General features: G+C 36.9%; 1 protein-coding gene across 1 annotated transcript in view; it reads right to left on the bottom strand.

Moving 5' to 3' along the window:
* INO80B (INO80 complex subunit B) overlaps nucleotides 1-14,753 on the bottom strand; it is a 66,585-nt gene that overhangs the window by 30,595 nt on the left and 21,237 nt on the right. The window lies entirely within an intron of this gene.

Below are 14,753 nucleotides of genomic sequence, written 5' to 3'. Positions count from 1 at the left end.
AACGAAACATTTTGTAACGTTCTTGTTCATTCACAGTGTTTTATGCAGATTGTGATTTATAGGGTAACCACTGTGAATGAACATTAACCCCTTTGTGACCAGATCATTGTTACATTTTCTTACCCTTAAAGGGACACTAAACCCAACAATTTTATTTCAGGATTCAAGTAGAGAATACAATTTTAAACAACACTCCTATTTACTTTTATTATCTAATTTGCTTCATTCTTCAGATATCTTTTGTTGAAGACATAGCAATGCACATGGGTGAGCCAATAACAGGAGGCATCAATGTGCAGCAACCAATCAGCAGTTACTGAGCCTATCTAGATATGCTTTTCAGCAAAGTATACCAAGAAAGTGAAGCAAATTAGATAATAGAAGTAAATTAGAAAGTTGTTTAAAATTGCATGCTCTTTCTAAATCATGAAATAAAAAATTTGGGTTTCATGTCCCTTTAACCCCTTAATGACCGCAGCACTTTTCCATTTTCTGTCCGTTTGGGACCAAGGCTATTTTTACATTTTTGCAGTGTTTGTGTTTAGCTGTTATTTTCCTCTTACTCATTTACTGTACCCACACATATTATATACTGTTTATATACTCATTTACTGTACCCACACATATTATATACTGTTTATATACTCATTTACTGTACCCACATATATTATATACTGTTTATATACTCATTTACTGTACCCACACATATTATATACCGTTTATATACTCATTTACTGTACACACACATATTATATACTGTTTATATACTCATTTACTGTACCCACACATATTATATACCGTTTTTCTCGTCATTAAATGGACTTTCTAAAGATACCATTATTTTCATCATATCTTATAATTTACTATAAAAAACATTATAAAATATGAAGGAAAAATGGAAAAAAACACACTTTTTCTAACTTTGACCCCCAAAATCTGTTACACATCTACAACCACCAATAAACACCCATGCTAAATAGTTTCTAAATTTTGTCCTGAGTTTAGAAATACCCAATGTTTACATCTTCTTTGCTTTTTTTGCAAGTTATAGGGCCATAAATACAAGTAGCACTTTGCTATTTCCAAACCACTTTTTTTCAAAATTAGCGCTAGTTACATTAGAACACTGATATCTGTCAGGAATCCCTGAATATCTATTGACATGCATATATTTTTTTAGAAGACATCCCAAAGTATTGATCTAGGCCCATTTTGGTATATTTCATGCCACCATTTCACCACCAAATGCAATCAAATAAAAAAAATTGTTCACTTTTTCACAAACTTTAGGTTTCTCACTGAAATTATTTACAAACAACTTGTGCAATTATAGCATAAATGGTTGTAAATGCTTCTCTGGGATCCCCTTTGTTCAGAAATAGCAGACATATATGACTTTGGCTTTGCTTTTTGGTAATTAGAAGGCTGCTAAATGCCACTGCGCACAATACGTGTATTATGCCCAGCATTGAAGGGGTTAATTAGGGAGCATGTAGGGAGCTTCTAGGGTTAATTTTAGCTTTAGTGTAGTGTAGTAGACAACCCCAAGTATTGATCTAGGCCCATTTTGGTATATTTCATGCCACCATTTCACCGCCAAATGCGATCAAAGTAAAAAAAAACGTTAATTTTTTCACAATTTTAGGTTTCTCACTGAAATTATTTACAAACAGCTTGTGCAATTATGGCACAAATGGTTGTAAATGCTTCTCTGGGATGCCCTTTGTTCAGAAATAGCAGACATATATGACTTTGGCGTTGCTTTATGGTAATTAGAAAGTCGCTAAATGCTGCTGCGCATCACACGTGTATTATGGCTAGCAGTGAAGGGGTTAATTAGGTAGTTTGTAGGGAGCTTGCAGGGTTAATTTTAGCTTTAGTGTAGAGATCAGCCTCCCACCTGACACATCCCACCCACTGATCCCTCCCAAACAGCTCCCTTCTCTCCCCCACCCCACAATTGTCCCCGCCATCTTAAGTACTGGCAGAAAGTCTGCCAGTACTAAAATAAAAGTTTTTTTTTTTTTTTTTTTTTTTTTTTAAGGAAAAAAAAAAAGCATATTTACATATGCTGTGTTTAGGATCCCCCCCCCCTTAACCCCCAACCTCCCTGATCCCCCCCAAAACAGCTCTCTAAGCCTCCCTCTCAGCCTTATTGGGGGCCATCTTGGGTACTGGCAGCTGTCTGCCAGTACCCATTTTGAACAATCAAATGTTTATTTTTGTTAAAAAAAAATTCTGTAGTGTAGCTCAATTGCCCACCCCCCACGAACCAACCCCCACCACCTAAATCACACCTAAGGGCTTTTTTATTTATTTAAATTTTGTCCCACTTTTATTGTTTTGGGACACATTTTTTCCGTAGTGTAGCGGTTCCCACCCGCTCCCTCCCCGTGCACGCGCCCACCCCCGCCCCCTCGTGCACGTGCGCGCGCCCCCACGATCCCGCCCCCCTCCACATGACCAGGGCCATCGATGGCCGCCACCCACCTCCCACACCGGCTCCCACCCACCAACGATACCGGCCATCGATGTCCGGTGCAGAGAGGGCCACAGAGTGTCTCTCTCTGCATCGGATGGCCGTGAAAGGTTATTGCAGGATGCCTCCATATCGAGGCATCACTGCAATAACCGGAAAGCAGCTGGAAGCGAGCAGGATCGCTTCCAGCTGCTTTCCACACCGAGGACGTGCAGGGTACGTTCTCAGGCTTTAACTGCCTTTTTTCTGAGGATGTACCCTGCACGTCCTCGGTCGTTAAGGGGTTAAGGACCAGGGCTATATTTTCCTCTTACTCATTTACTGTACCCACACATATTATATACCGTTTTTCTCGCCACTAAATGGACTTTCTAAAGATACCATTATTTTCATCATATCTTATAATTTACTATATTTTTTTTAATAAAATATGAGGAAAAAATGAAAAAAACACACTTTTTCTTACTTTGACCCCAAAAATCTGTTACATACCTACAACCACCAAAAAAACACCCATGCTAAATAGTTTCTAAATTTTGTCCTGAGTTTAGAAATACCCAATGTTTACACGTTCTTTGCTTTTTTTTGCAAGTTATAGGGCAATAAATACAAGTAGCACTTTGCTATTTCCAAACCACTTTTTTTCAAAATGAGCGCTAGTTACATTGGAACCCTGATATCTGTCAGGAATCCCTGAATATCCCTTGACATGTATATATATTTTTTTTTTAGAAGACATCCCAAAGTATTGATCTAGGCCTATTTTGGTATATTTCATGCCACCATTTTACCGCCAAATGCGATCAAATAAAAAAAAAATGTTTATTTTTTCACAAAATTTATTTTTCTCACAGAAATTATTTACAAACAACTTATGCAATTATGGCATAAATGGTTGTAAATGCTTCTCTGGGATCCCCTTTGTTCAGAAATAGCAGACTTATATGGCTTTGGCATTGCTTTTTGGTAATTAGAAGGCTGCTAAATGCCACTGCGCACCACATGTGTTTTATGCCCAGCAGTGAAGGGGTTAATTAGGGGGCATGTAGGGAGCTTTTAGAGTTAATTTTAGCTTAAGTGTAGTGTAGTAGACAACCCAAAGTATTGATCTAGGCCCATCTTGGTATATTTAATTTCACCGCCAAATGCATAAAATACAAAAAAAATGTTCACTTTTTCACAAATTTTAGGTTTCTCACAGAAATTATTTACAAACAGCTTATGCAATTATGGCACAAATGGTTGTAAATGCTTCTCTGGGATCCCCTTTGTTCAGAAATAGCAGACATTTATGGCTTTGGGATTGCTTTTTGGTAATTAGAAGGCCACTAAATGCTGCTGCGCACCACACTTGTATTATGCCCAGCAGTGAAGGTGTTAATTCATTAGCTTGTAGGGAGCTTGTACGTTTAATTTTCACTTTAGTGTAGTAGACAACCCAAAGTATTGATCTAGGCCCATTTTGCTATATTTCATGCTACCATTTCACCGCCAAATGCGATCAAATAAAAAAATGTTTTACTTTTTCACATACTTTGGGTTTATCACTGAACAAACAGCTTGTGCAATTATAGCACAAATGGTTGTAAATGCTTCTCTGGGATCTCCTTTGTTCAGACCCCCCCCCCCCCAAACAGCTCTCTAACCCCCCCCCCCTTCTACCTTTTAGCGTACATGTTATGTACTTTCAGCTGTCTGCCAGTAGCTAATATTTATTTGCTTTTATTTTTTTTATATACAGTAGATATATAAAATAAAATCTGTAGTGTATTTAACCACCCTCATTCCCCTACCACTCTACCCTCTCCCAGTTTATTTTACTAATCTATTATCCCCCTCTCCCTCCTTCCAGCTTCCAACTTTTTCCGTAGTATAAGCGTTCCCACCCGCTCCTGCCCCTCTCACACACCCTACCGCCTTCTTCCTCCTACCTCCAGTGATGGGCCACCCACCTGCCTCCCTCCTATCCTTCGCATGCCACCAACGAACGGCACCATCACTGGCCCTCTCTGCAATGGTTGCTTAGAAAATGGTAATGCACTATGCCTCAATATTTGAGGCATTTCTGCAATCTGTGTCCCTTTCTGTGTTGTGCAGCGGTGGTGCCAATCGGTGGCGTGGGAGGGTAAGGAAGGAGACAGGTGGGAGCCCCATCGCTGGAGGGGCTGGAGAGGCTGGGACCACTGCGCTGCATAAAAAAAATATGTTAAGATAGGGATAGAAGGATAGTGATAGATGGATAGAGATAAATGGATATAGGTATAGGGAGATAGGGATAGAGATAGAGGAATAGAGATAGAGGGATAGATGGATAGGGATAGATGGACACAGCAATAGAGGGATAGAGGGATATATGGATAGTGATAGAGATAGAGGGATTGGTGATAGATATAGACGGGAGCGGGTGGTATCTCTGCGCTGCAGAAAATTAGATGTTGAAAGTGGCAGGGAGGGTGAAAGAGGGAGGGGGGATAAGAGAGAGGAGATCTGAGTGGATGGGGGGGTCAGATGGTAGGCAAAGGTTCTTGGAGGGAGAGGTGGGTAAATAAGGGAGTGGTTAGTAAGTTGGACACATTTTTGACCGTCTACACGGACTTTAACGCTAGTATTGCAATAAACAGATAACAAATGTGGAACAAATTTGGTTATGTTTTCAAAAAGTAACTGTTATTTTAAAAAGAGTTAAAATCCTTTGAGCCACTTATTTATTTGTGGATATATACACGGCATGAACCCCATCATAGGACAGACACGTTATCAGACTTGCCCAACGCTCTTTATGGAAAACATTGGTGACAACCTTGCTACTTCATATATTTTACCTTTTATGAATAATAAACAGTTATTTTAAAAGCGTTAAAATCCTTTTGGGTCACTCATTTCTGTGATGATAAATACTCGGCATGAACTTCATCATAGAATAGACAAATATTTTCAGCATGGCCCAATGCAAACAATCTGATGCCAACTTTGCAACTTCATATATTTTATCTTATCAAGTAAAGGTATTTAAAAAGGGTTAAAATCATTTGGCCCACTAATTTATGCGTGGATATATACAGGGCATGAACCCCATTATAGAATAGACATGTTATCAACCTGGCCCAATGCTTTTTAGAGCAAAAAAATTGCAGGCAACCTTGCCATTTCATATATTTTACCTTTTCTAAATAAGTAATTGGTATTTAAAAACTCTTAAAATCCTTTGGAACGCTCATTAATGTGTGCTTATATACATGGCATAAGCCTCTCTATAGGATATACATGTTTTCAGCCTGTCACAATGCTTTTTATATCAAACAATCTGGTGCCAACCTTGCCACTTCATATATTTGACCTTTTCTGAATAAGTAACTGGTATTTTAAGTGTTAAAACCCTTTTGGTCACTTATTTCTGTGATGATATATACTCGGCATGAACATCTTCATAGAATATACATATTTTCAGCCGTGCCCAATGCTTTTTATAGCAATTTTCTGGTGCCAACCTGGCCACTTCATATATTTTACCTTTTCTGAATAAGTAACTGGTATTTAAAAAGGGTTGAAATCCGATGAGTCACTCATTTCTGTGTGCATATATACAGGGCATGAACCACTTCATATTTTTAAGTTCTAAGCCTGACCCAATGCTTTATATGGCAAACAAACTTGTGCCAACCTTGCCACTGAATATATTTTACCTTTTTTTAAAAGTAACTTGTATTTAAAAATGTTTAAAATTATTTGCGGCACTCATTTCTGTGTGGATATATGTTCTAAGCCTGAACCAACGCTTTATATGGCAAACAAACTTGTGCTAAACTGGAGCTCCACTCAAGATAGGAAACATTTGACCTCCACTCAATATTTTTTTTTTTAAATGGACTTTAACGTAACAATCAATAGACACAATAATTCAGAAAACTAAATATTTTGCTTTCCTGTTCTTAATGTTCATTGACAGTGGTTTATGCTGATTGCTATTAATAAGGTTAAATAAGCACATTCTTTACATTAACTTATGTTCTGTTAGGGCAAAAGTATAAGCAAAAGTAATGATTATTGTAAGTTATAAATACATCATCTCCGTAAATCACACCTGGGTGCCATCAGGGGGTTACAGGGGCGACTCCTGTCAGGGGCCAAATGGGCCAGGGTTCCCCATGAGGCAAGAACAACTATTATTTTCTTTAAACAATTTTGGCAGCCACCAGAGGGTACTACAGCAGAGTGCTACTGAGTGTGGTCAATTTTATTAAAATGAGTAAAGCATTAGCATTTGAGAGGATTTTTGAGTGTGCACTAAACCACTATGCGTAGTGAGACAGACTTGGCACTTAAATGGATACTAAACACAATTTTTTTCCATTCTAGATTCAGATAGAGCGTGCAATTTTAAGCAGCTTTTTAATTTACTTCTATTATCAAATTTTCTTCGTTCTCTTCCTATATTTATCTGAAAAAGAAGAAATAAAAGCGTTTGAGCCGGCCCATGTTAGTTTGAGAACCTGGGTTACACTTGCTTATTGGATGGCTAAATGCAGGCACCTATTAGCAAGCTCTATCCAGGGTACTGAACAAAAAATAGTCATGCTCCAAAGCTTTCATTCCTAACTTTTCAAATAAAGATAGCAAGAGAACGAATAAAAAATTATAATAGGAATAAATTATAAAGCTGCTTAAAATTGCATGCTCTATCTGAATCATGAAAGAAAAAATGTGGGTCCAGTAGCCCTTTAAGTTTGTACAGTGTGTGTCTGAGTCAGATGGCAGAGCACTTTCATTTGCAGAGGAGGTAGGACTTACATAGTCATTTTTTTTATTTCTTTGTGCAATTTTGGATTGTAACTTCAGTGTGGTAGTAGTATGGTGGGGCCAGGGGTCCATAAAAAACATTTATTTTTTTAGCAATCTGCAGCAGTGTATTTATGATTATTTGACAATGCTGTAGAAATTCTATATTTAAAGCCATGCATAAAGGTTTCCTCCTTAATACACAAATGGTAGTTGCCCTTTTGAAAGATATTTTTTTTGTAATATATACATTTTAACTACATTTCAGTTTACTGCCCCTTTATGCAAGGACTTTACAGATGCAAGGAGGCATTTTATCTATGATTTTTACATATGCATAAAAAGTTATACTTTCAAACTAAGATTTCTCAGTGTTTCAAATGATACAGGTTAACTTAAAGGGACAGTATACACTCATTTTCATATAACTGCATGTAATAGACACTACTATAAAGAATAATATGCACAGATACTGATATAAAAATTCAGTATAAAACTGTTTAAAAACTTACTTAGAAGCTGTCAGTTTACCTCTGTTGAAAAGGTAGCTGGAAAGCCCACTGCAAGTGGCAAATAAGACCCTCCCCCCCTCCCCCTTCTTTTGCATATGAAAAGACCTTTTACACAAACAGGAGCAAGCTGGAGTAGGTAGTCGAGCGTATTCACATAAAACTTTGGGGCTTGGTTAGGAGTCTGAAAATCAGAGCAATGTTATTTAAAAATAAGCAAAACTATACATTAATTAAAAAAAAAAAACTTTATGGGCTATATAAATAGATTATCTACAAAACATTTATGCAAAGAAAAAATGAGTGTATAATGTCCCTTTAACACTGTTCAGTTTACAATACAGCTGACTTAATTTTGAAATACATACAAACGAGCCTAAATCATGCATTTAACCATATCTAATGGTATGAGACCTAGTGCCACGGCTTATGGTTCCACCAAGACCATATAGAGTACAGCATTTTCAAAATCCATAAGTACAGCTGACAGATGGGAACATGTTTACACCATAACTGAAGTGTTGCTCTTGTTTGGGGGAAAAACACAAACATATGTCAACCTTTTAAAAGTACTTTTCTTCATCTAACCATCTACCGATAACATTAATCTACAATTTTGAATTCATAGAGTTTAATTTTTGTTTGCACATTTGCAAATCTGATTGTTTAAAAAGTGATCTCTTAATTTCTGCAATTTTTTTATCATGCATGTCACACACTGTTTTGTTGTTGTTGTTTTTGTTGGTCTCTCTGTGAGAGTGGGTGTATATGTCTTTGTGCATTTTCTGTGTATGTCTGTGAGGGTGTGTGCGTATGTCGTGCTTTTTCTATTTGTGTCCCTGTGAGGGTGTGTGTATGTATGTCTTTGTGTATTTCCTCTTGATGCCTCTGTGAGGGTGGATGTGTATGACTTTTTTTTTTTAATGTGGATGTCTCTTTGAGGGTGGGTGTGTGTATGTATGTATGTCTGCGTTTTCTGTGGATGTCTCTCTGAGGGTGTGTGAGTATGTCTGTGTGTTTTCTTTGGTTGTCTCTGTGAGGGTGTGTGTATGTATGTGCAGTTTCTGTGGGTGTCTCTCTGAGAGTGTATGTCTGTTTTCTCTGGATGTCTCAGTGAGGGTGTGTGTGTGTGTCTCTATGTCTTTGTGTGTTTTATGTGTCTGTGTGTTGATGGGTATATTTTGTTAGTGGGGTGACTTGTAACCGACACATGAGGGCATTTTGAAACTCATATGATTGTCTGTAATACAGCAAACAACACCCACAACTTCCTTTAACATGTTTCTTAGATAGACATATATGGACATTTTATGTTACTCCTCTAACTGCATTTCCTGTAGCCTCATGATGCGAGACTGCTATATAACTGCTGTGTATACTTACAGTAAACGGAACTAGTGAGAAACACTCTCTGTGCTTGTGTGCTTTCTTGCTGTTCCCCGGAGCTCTGGAGAATCGTGTTCAATCAAGGTCAGAAACCATTTGAACTTATAACCCTAACCTGATACTATGAAAGCAGATGAAACAATAGGCTACTGCTATATATATATATATATATATATATACTGTTACCTATAATTATCTTGTACCTTCATACTTGTGGTAGTGTGTTATTAAAGCAATGACTCAGAAATGGTGTTAATTATCTTATTTTTTTATTATTATCACTAATTTAAACAGAAACACACCACCACCCCTTGTCCATCAGTCATTTGTTGAACATGGCATTAACTTGGAGGCCCTGTTGGTCAAGACATGCCTGAAAAAACAACTCCATATCTTCTCTGTGCTGAAATACAAAGATGAATGGCTCCCTTGCTTCTGGTTCTTCTCTTTGCATCACGTTATCTATGGGCTTCTGGCGGTCATCTTCATTCATTGACCCATAACTTGTCATGGTTATGCGCCCACAGAACAGTGCCTCATTTTTGACAACCCATTGTATAGCAATGTGTAGATCTTTAATGGGAGGAAACTTAGTCAGAATCAAAACTGTTATTTTCATAATAAATAAAAAATAATTTAAGGGACACTCAAGTCAAAAACAAACTTTTATAAATCAGAAAGAACATGCAGTTTCCAATTTACTTCCATTATAAAATCTGCTTCGTTCTCTTATTATCCTTTGCTGAAGGAACAACATTGCACTACTGGCAGCAAGATGAACACATATAGGCCGCGTTCGGGCAGCGCTCAGGAGCTAGTGGAGGCGCTTCACTTCCAGCAATGACGTGGCACTAGGTGACGTCACAAGCAAGGGAGCTTAGAGAAAACGATTGCATGCGCAAAGGGATCTGCTGCACAATAATGAACGTTTTTAAATAAGCTCCCTTGTAGCTGACTGTAAAAATGTTAAAATTGTGTCTCTCTTTATTAGTGGAGGATTATTTTTACTTAAGCTGTTTACACAACACCGTTGTTCAAGAATGGTTTCCCCTGCCTCTCGGCAAACATCGGAACTCTGACCCACCTTCATTCAGCTGCTCTCAGCTCAGCCCCTGTAGCTTATCCTGCCCCATTCAGCTAATAATACTACAGGTGCTGAGCTGAGAGCAGCTGAATGGAGGTGGGTCAGAGTTCCGATGTTTGCCGAGAGGCAGGGGAAACCAGAGACACTGGGGAAACAATTCTCAGCATAACACCGGATAAGCCTGACAGCAGCATTTAGTACAGGGCTTACTTAACCTATCTCCAATTTGCCCTGTACTAAATGCTGCTGTCAGACTTATCCGCCTCACCTGTCCCTCCTCTGCTGCGTATAAAAACATGGCAGCCTCCACAGCAAAACGTGTGTGGAGGCTGCCATGTTGCCAAGCGTCTGAGCTTGCTCTGAAAAGTGACAACTTTTCCAGCATGATGGAAGCGCTGGGACTTACGTCATCAGAGCATTCAAAAACACCAGGCATCTCATTTGCAAATGTGAGGAAAACGCTGCAAGCGAGTCCCAGTTTGCTTGGAGCGCTGCCCGAACGGAGCCATAGTCATCCAATCGCAAAAGACAAATGTGTGCAGGCAAAAATCAGCAGCTAGCTCCCACTAGTGTTGAATATGTGCGTATTCTCTTTCCGCAAGGGATAACAAGAGAACAAAGCACATTTAAAAATAGATGTGAATTTATAAGTGTCTTAAAATGACAGGTTCTATCTGAATCATGCAAGTTAAATTTTGAATTTACTATCCCTTTATCACCTTAAGGACCGCAGCTGTAACAGATGAAAAAAAATTAAATAGTAAAAATAATAAAAAAAATAGTTATGTAGGGTTAGATCTAGGCTTAGTGGTAGATCTAGGGGGAGGGTTAGATCTAGGGGGAGGGTTAGATCTAGGGTTAGGGTTAGATCTAGGGTTAGTGGTAGATCTAGGGGGAGGGTTAGATCTAGGGAGAGGGTTAGATCTAGGGTTAGGGTTAGATCTAGGCTTAGTGGTAGATCTAGGGGGAGGGTTAGATCTAGGCTTAGTGGTAGATCTAGGGGGAGGGTTAGATCTAGGGAGAGATTTAGATCTAGGGTTAGGGTTAGATCTAGGCTTAGTGGTAGATCTAGGGGGAGGGTTAGATCTAGGGAGAGGGTTAGATCTAGGGTTAGGGTTAGATCTAGGCTTAGTGGTAGATCTAGGGGGAGGGTTAGATCTAGGGAGAGGGTTAGATCTAGGGTTAGGGTTAGATCTAGGGTTAGTGGTAGATCTAGGGGGAGGGTTAGATCTAGGGGGAGGGTTAGATCTAGGGTTAGGGTTAGATCTAGGCTTAGTGGTAGATCTAGGGGGAGGGTTAGATCTAGGGAGAGGGTTAGATCTAGGGTTAGGGTTAGATCTAGGCTTAGTGGTAGATCTAGGGGGAGGGTTAGATCTAGGGTTAGGGTTAGATCTAGGCTTAGTGGTAGATCTAGGGGGAGGGTTAGATCTAGGCTTAGTGGTAGATCTAGGGGGAGGGTTGGGGTTAAAAGGTCACTGAAGGAGAAAAAGGTTAATCGTAAAAATTAAAAATTGGGTATTTCAAAACTCAGGACAAAATGCAGAAACTGTTTTGCCATGTTGTTTTCTCGGGGGTTGTAGATGCGTAACAGATTTTAGGGGTAAAAGTAAAAAAAAAAAGTGTGGTTTTTAATATGTTTAATCATAATTTATAAAAATATTTAGTAAAAATTATATGATATGATGAAAAGAATGGTATCTGTAGAAAGTCAATCTTATGGCGAGAAAAACGGTATATAATATGTGTAGGTACAGTAATGAGTAAATAATATGTGTGGGTACAGTAATGAGTATATAAACAGTATATAATATGTGTGGGTACAGTAATGAGTAAATAATATGTGTGGGTACAGTAATGAGTATATAATATGTGTGGGTACAGTAATTAGTATATAATATGTGTGGGTACAGTAATGAGTATATAATATGTGTGGGTACAGTAAATGAGTATATAATATGTGTGGGTACAGTAATGAGTATATAATATGTGTGAGTACAGTAAATGAGTATATAATATGTGTGGGTACAGTAAATGAGTATATAATATGTGTGAGTACAGTAAATGAGTATATAATATGTGTGGGTACAGTAATGAGTATATAATATGTGTGAGTACAGTAATGAGTATATAATATGTGTGGGTACAGTAATGAGTATATAATATGTGTGAGTACAGTAAATGAGTATATAATATGTGTGGGTACAGTAATGAGTATATAATATGTGTGGGTACAGTACTGAGTATATAATATGTGTGAGTACAGTAAATGAGTATATAATATGTGTGGGTACAGTACTGAGTATATAATATGTGTGGGTACAGTAATGAGTATATAATATGTGTGGGTACAGTACTGAGTATATAATATGTGTGAGTACAGTAAATGAGTATATAATATGTGTGGGTACAGTACTGAGTATATAATATGTGTGAGTACAGTAAATGAGTATATAATATGTGTGGGTACAGTAATGAGTATATAATATGTGTGAGTACAGTAAATGAGTATATAATATGTGTGAGTACAGTAAATGAGTATATAATATGTGTGGGTACAGTAATGAGTATATAATATGTGTGGGTACAGTACTGAGTATATAATATGTGTGAGTACAGTAATGAGTATATAATATGTGTGGGTACAGTACTGAGTATATAATATGTGTGTGGGTACAGTAATGAGTATATAATAAGTGTGAGTACAGTAATGAGTATATAATATGTGTGGGTACAGTAATGAGTATATAATATGTGTGAGTACAGTAATGAGTATATAATATGTGTGAGTACAGTAATGAGTATGAGTATATAATATGTGTGGGTACAGTAATGAGTATATAATATGTGTGAGTACAGTAATGAGTATATAATATGTATGGGTACAGTAATGAGTATATAATATGTGTGGGTACAGTACTGAGTATATAATATGTGTGTGGGTACAGTAAATGAGTATATAATATGTGTGGGTACAGTACTGAGTATATAATGTGTGAGTACAGTAATGAGTATATAATATGTGTGAGTACAGTAATGAGTATATAATATGTGTGGGTACAGTAATGAGTATATAATATGTGTGAGTACAGTAATGAGTATATAATATGTGTGGGTACAGTAATGAGTATATAATAAGTGTGAGTACAGTAATGAGTATATAATATGTGTGAGTACAGTAATGAGTATATAATATGTGTGGGTACAGTACTGAGTATATAATATGTGTGAGTACAGTAATGAGTATATAATATGTGTGGGTACAGTAATGAGTATATAATATGTGTGAGTACAGTAATGAGTATATAATATGTGTGGGTACAGTAAATGAGTATATAATATGTGTGAGTACAGTAATGAATAAATAATATGTGTGGGTACAGTAATGAGTAAATAATACATGTGGGTACAGTACTGAGTATATAATATGTGTGGGTACAGTAATGAGTAAATAATACGTGTGGGTACAGTACTGAGTATATAATATGTGTGGGTACAGTAATGAGTATATAATATGTGTGAGTACAGTAATGAATATATAATATGTGTGAGTACAGTAATGAGTATATAATATGTGTGTGAGTACAGTAATGAGTATATAATATGTGTGGGTACAGTAAATGAGTATATAATATGTGTGGGTACAGTAATGAGTATATAATATGTGTGTGGGTACAGTAATGAGTATATAATATGTGTGGGTACAGTAAATGAGTATATAATATGTGTGGGTACAGTAATGAGTATATAATATGTGTGTGGGTACAGTAATGAGTATATAATATGTGTGAGTACAGTAATGAGTATATAATATGTGTGGGTACAGTAAATGAGTATATAATATGTGTGAGTACAGTAATGAGTATATAATATGTGTGAGTACAGTAATGAGTAAATAATATGTGTGGGTACAGTAATGAGTATATAAACGGTATATAATATGTGTGGGTACAGTAAATGAGTATATAAACGGTATATAATATGTGTGGGTACAGTAATGAGTATATAAACGGTATATAATATGTGTGGGTACAGTAAATGAGTATATAAATGGTATATAATATGTGTGGGTACAGTAAATGAGTATATAAACGGTATATAATATGTGTGGGTACAGTAATGAGTATATAAACAGTATATAATATGTGTGGGTACAGTAATGAGTATATAATATGTGTGGGTACAGTAATGAGTATATAATATGTATGGGAACAGTAATGAGTATATAATATGTGTGAGTACAGTAATGAGTATATAATATGTGTGAGTACAGTAATGAGTATATAATATGTGTGGGTACAGTAATGAGTATATAATATGTGTGGGTACAGTAATGAGTATATAATATGTGTGAGTACAGTAATGAGTATATAATATGTGTGGGTACAGTAATGAGTATATAATATGTGTGAGTACAGTAATGAGTATATAATATGTGTGGGTACAGTAATGAGTATATAATATGTGTGAGTACAGTAATGAGTATATAATATGTGTGGGTACAGTAATGAGTATATAATAT

Source organism: Bombina bombina, chromosome 2 (genome assembly GCF_027579735.1).
Source record: "Bombina bombina isolate aBomBom1 chromosome 2, aBomBom1.pri, whole genome shotgun sequence".
Classification (NCBI taxonomy): Eukaryota; Metazoa; Chordata; class Amphibia; order Anura; family Bombinatoridae; genus Bombina; species Bombina bombina.
The sequence above is the reverse complement of the archived record's forward strand: the minus strand, read 5'-3'. Positions and strand labels throughout refer to the sequence as shown.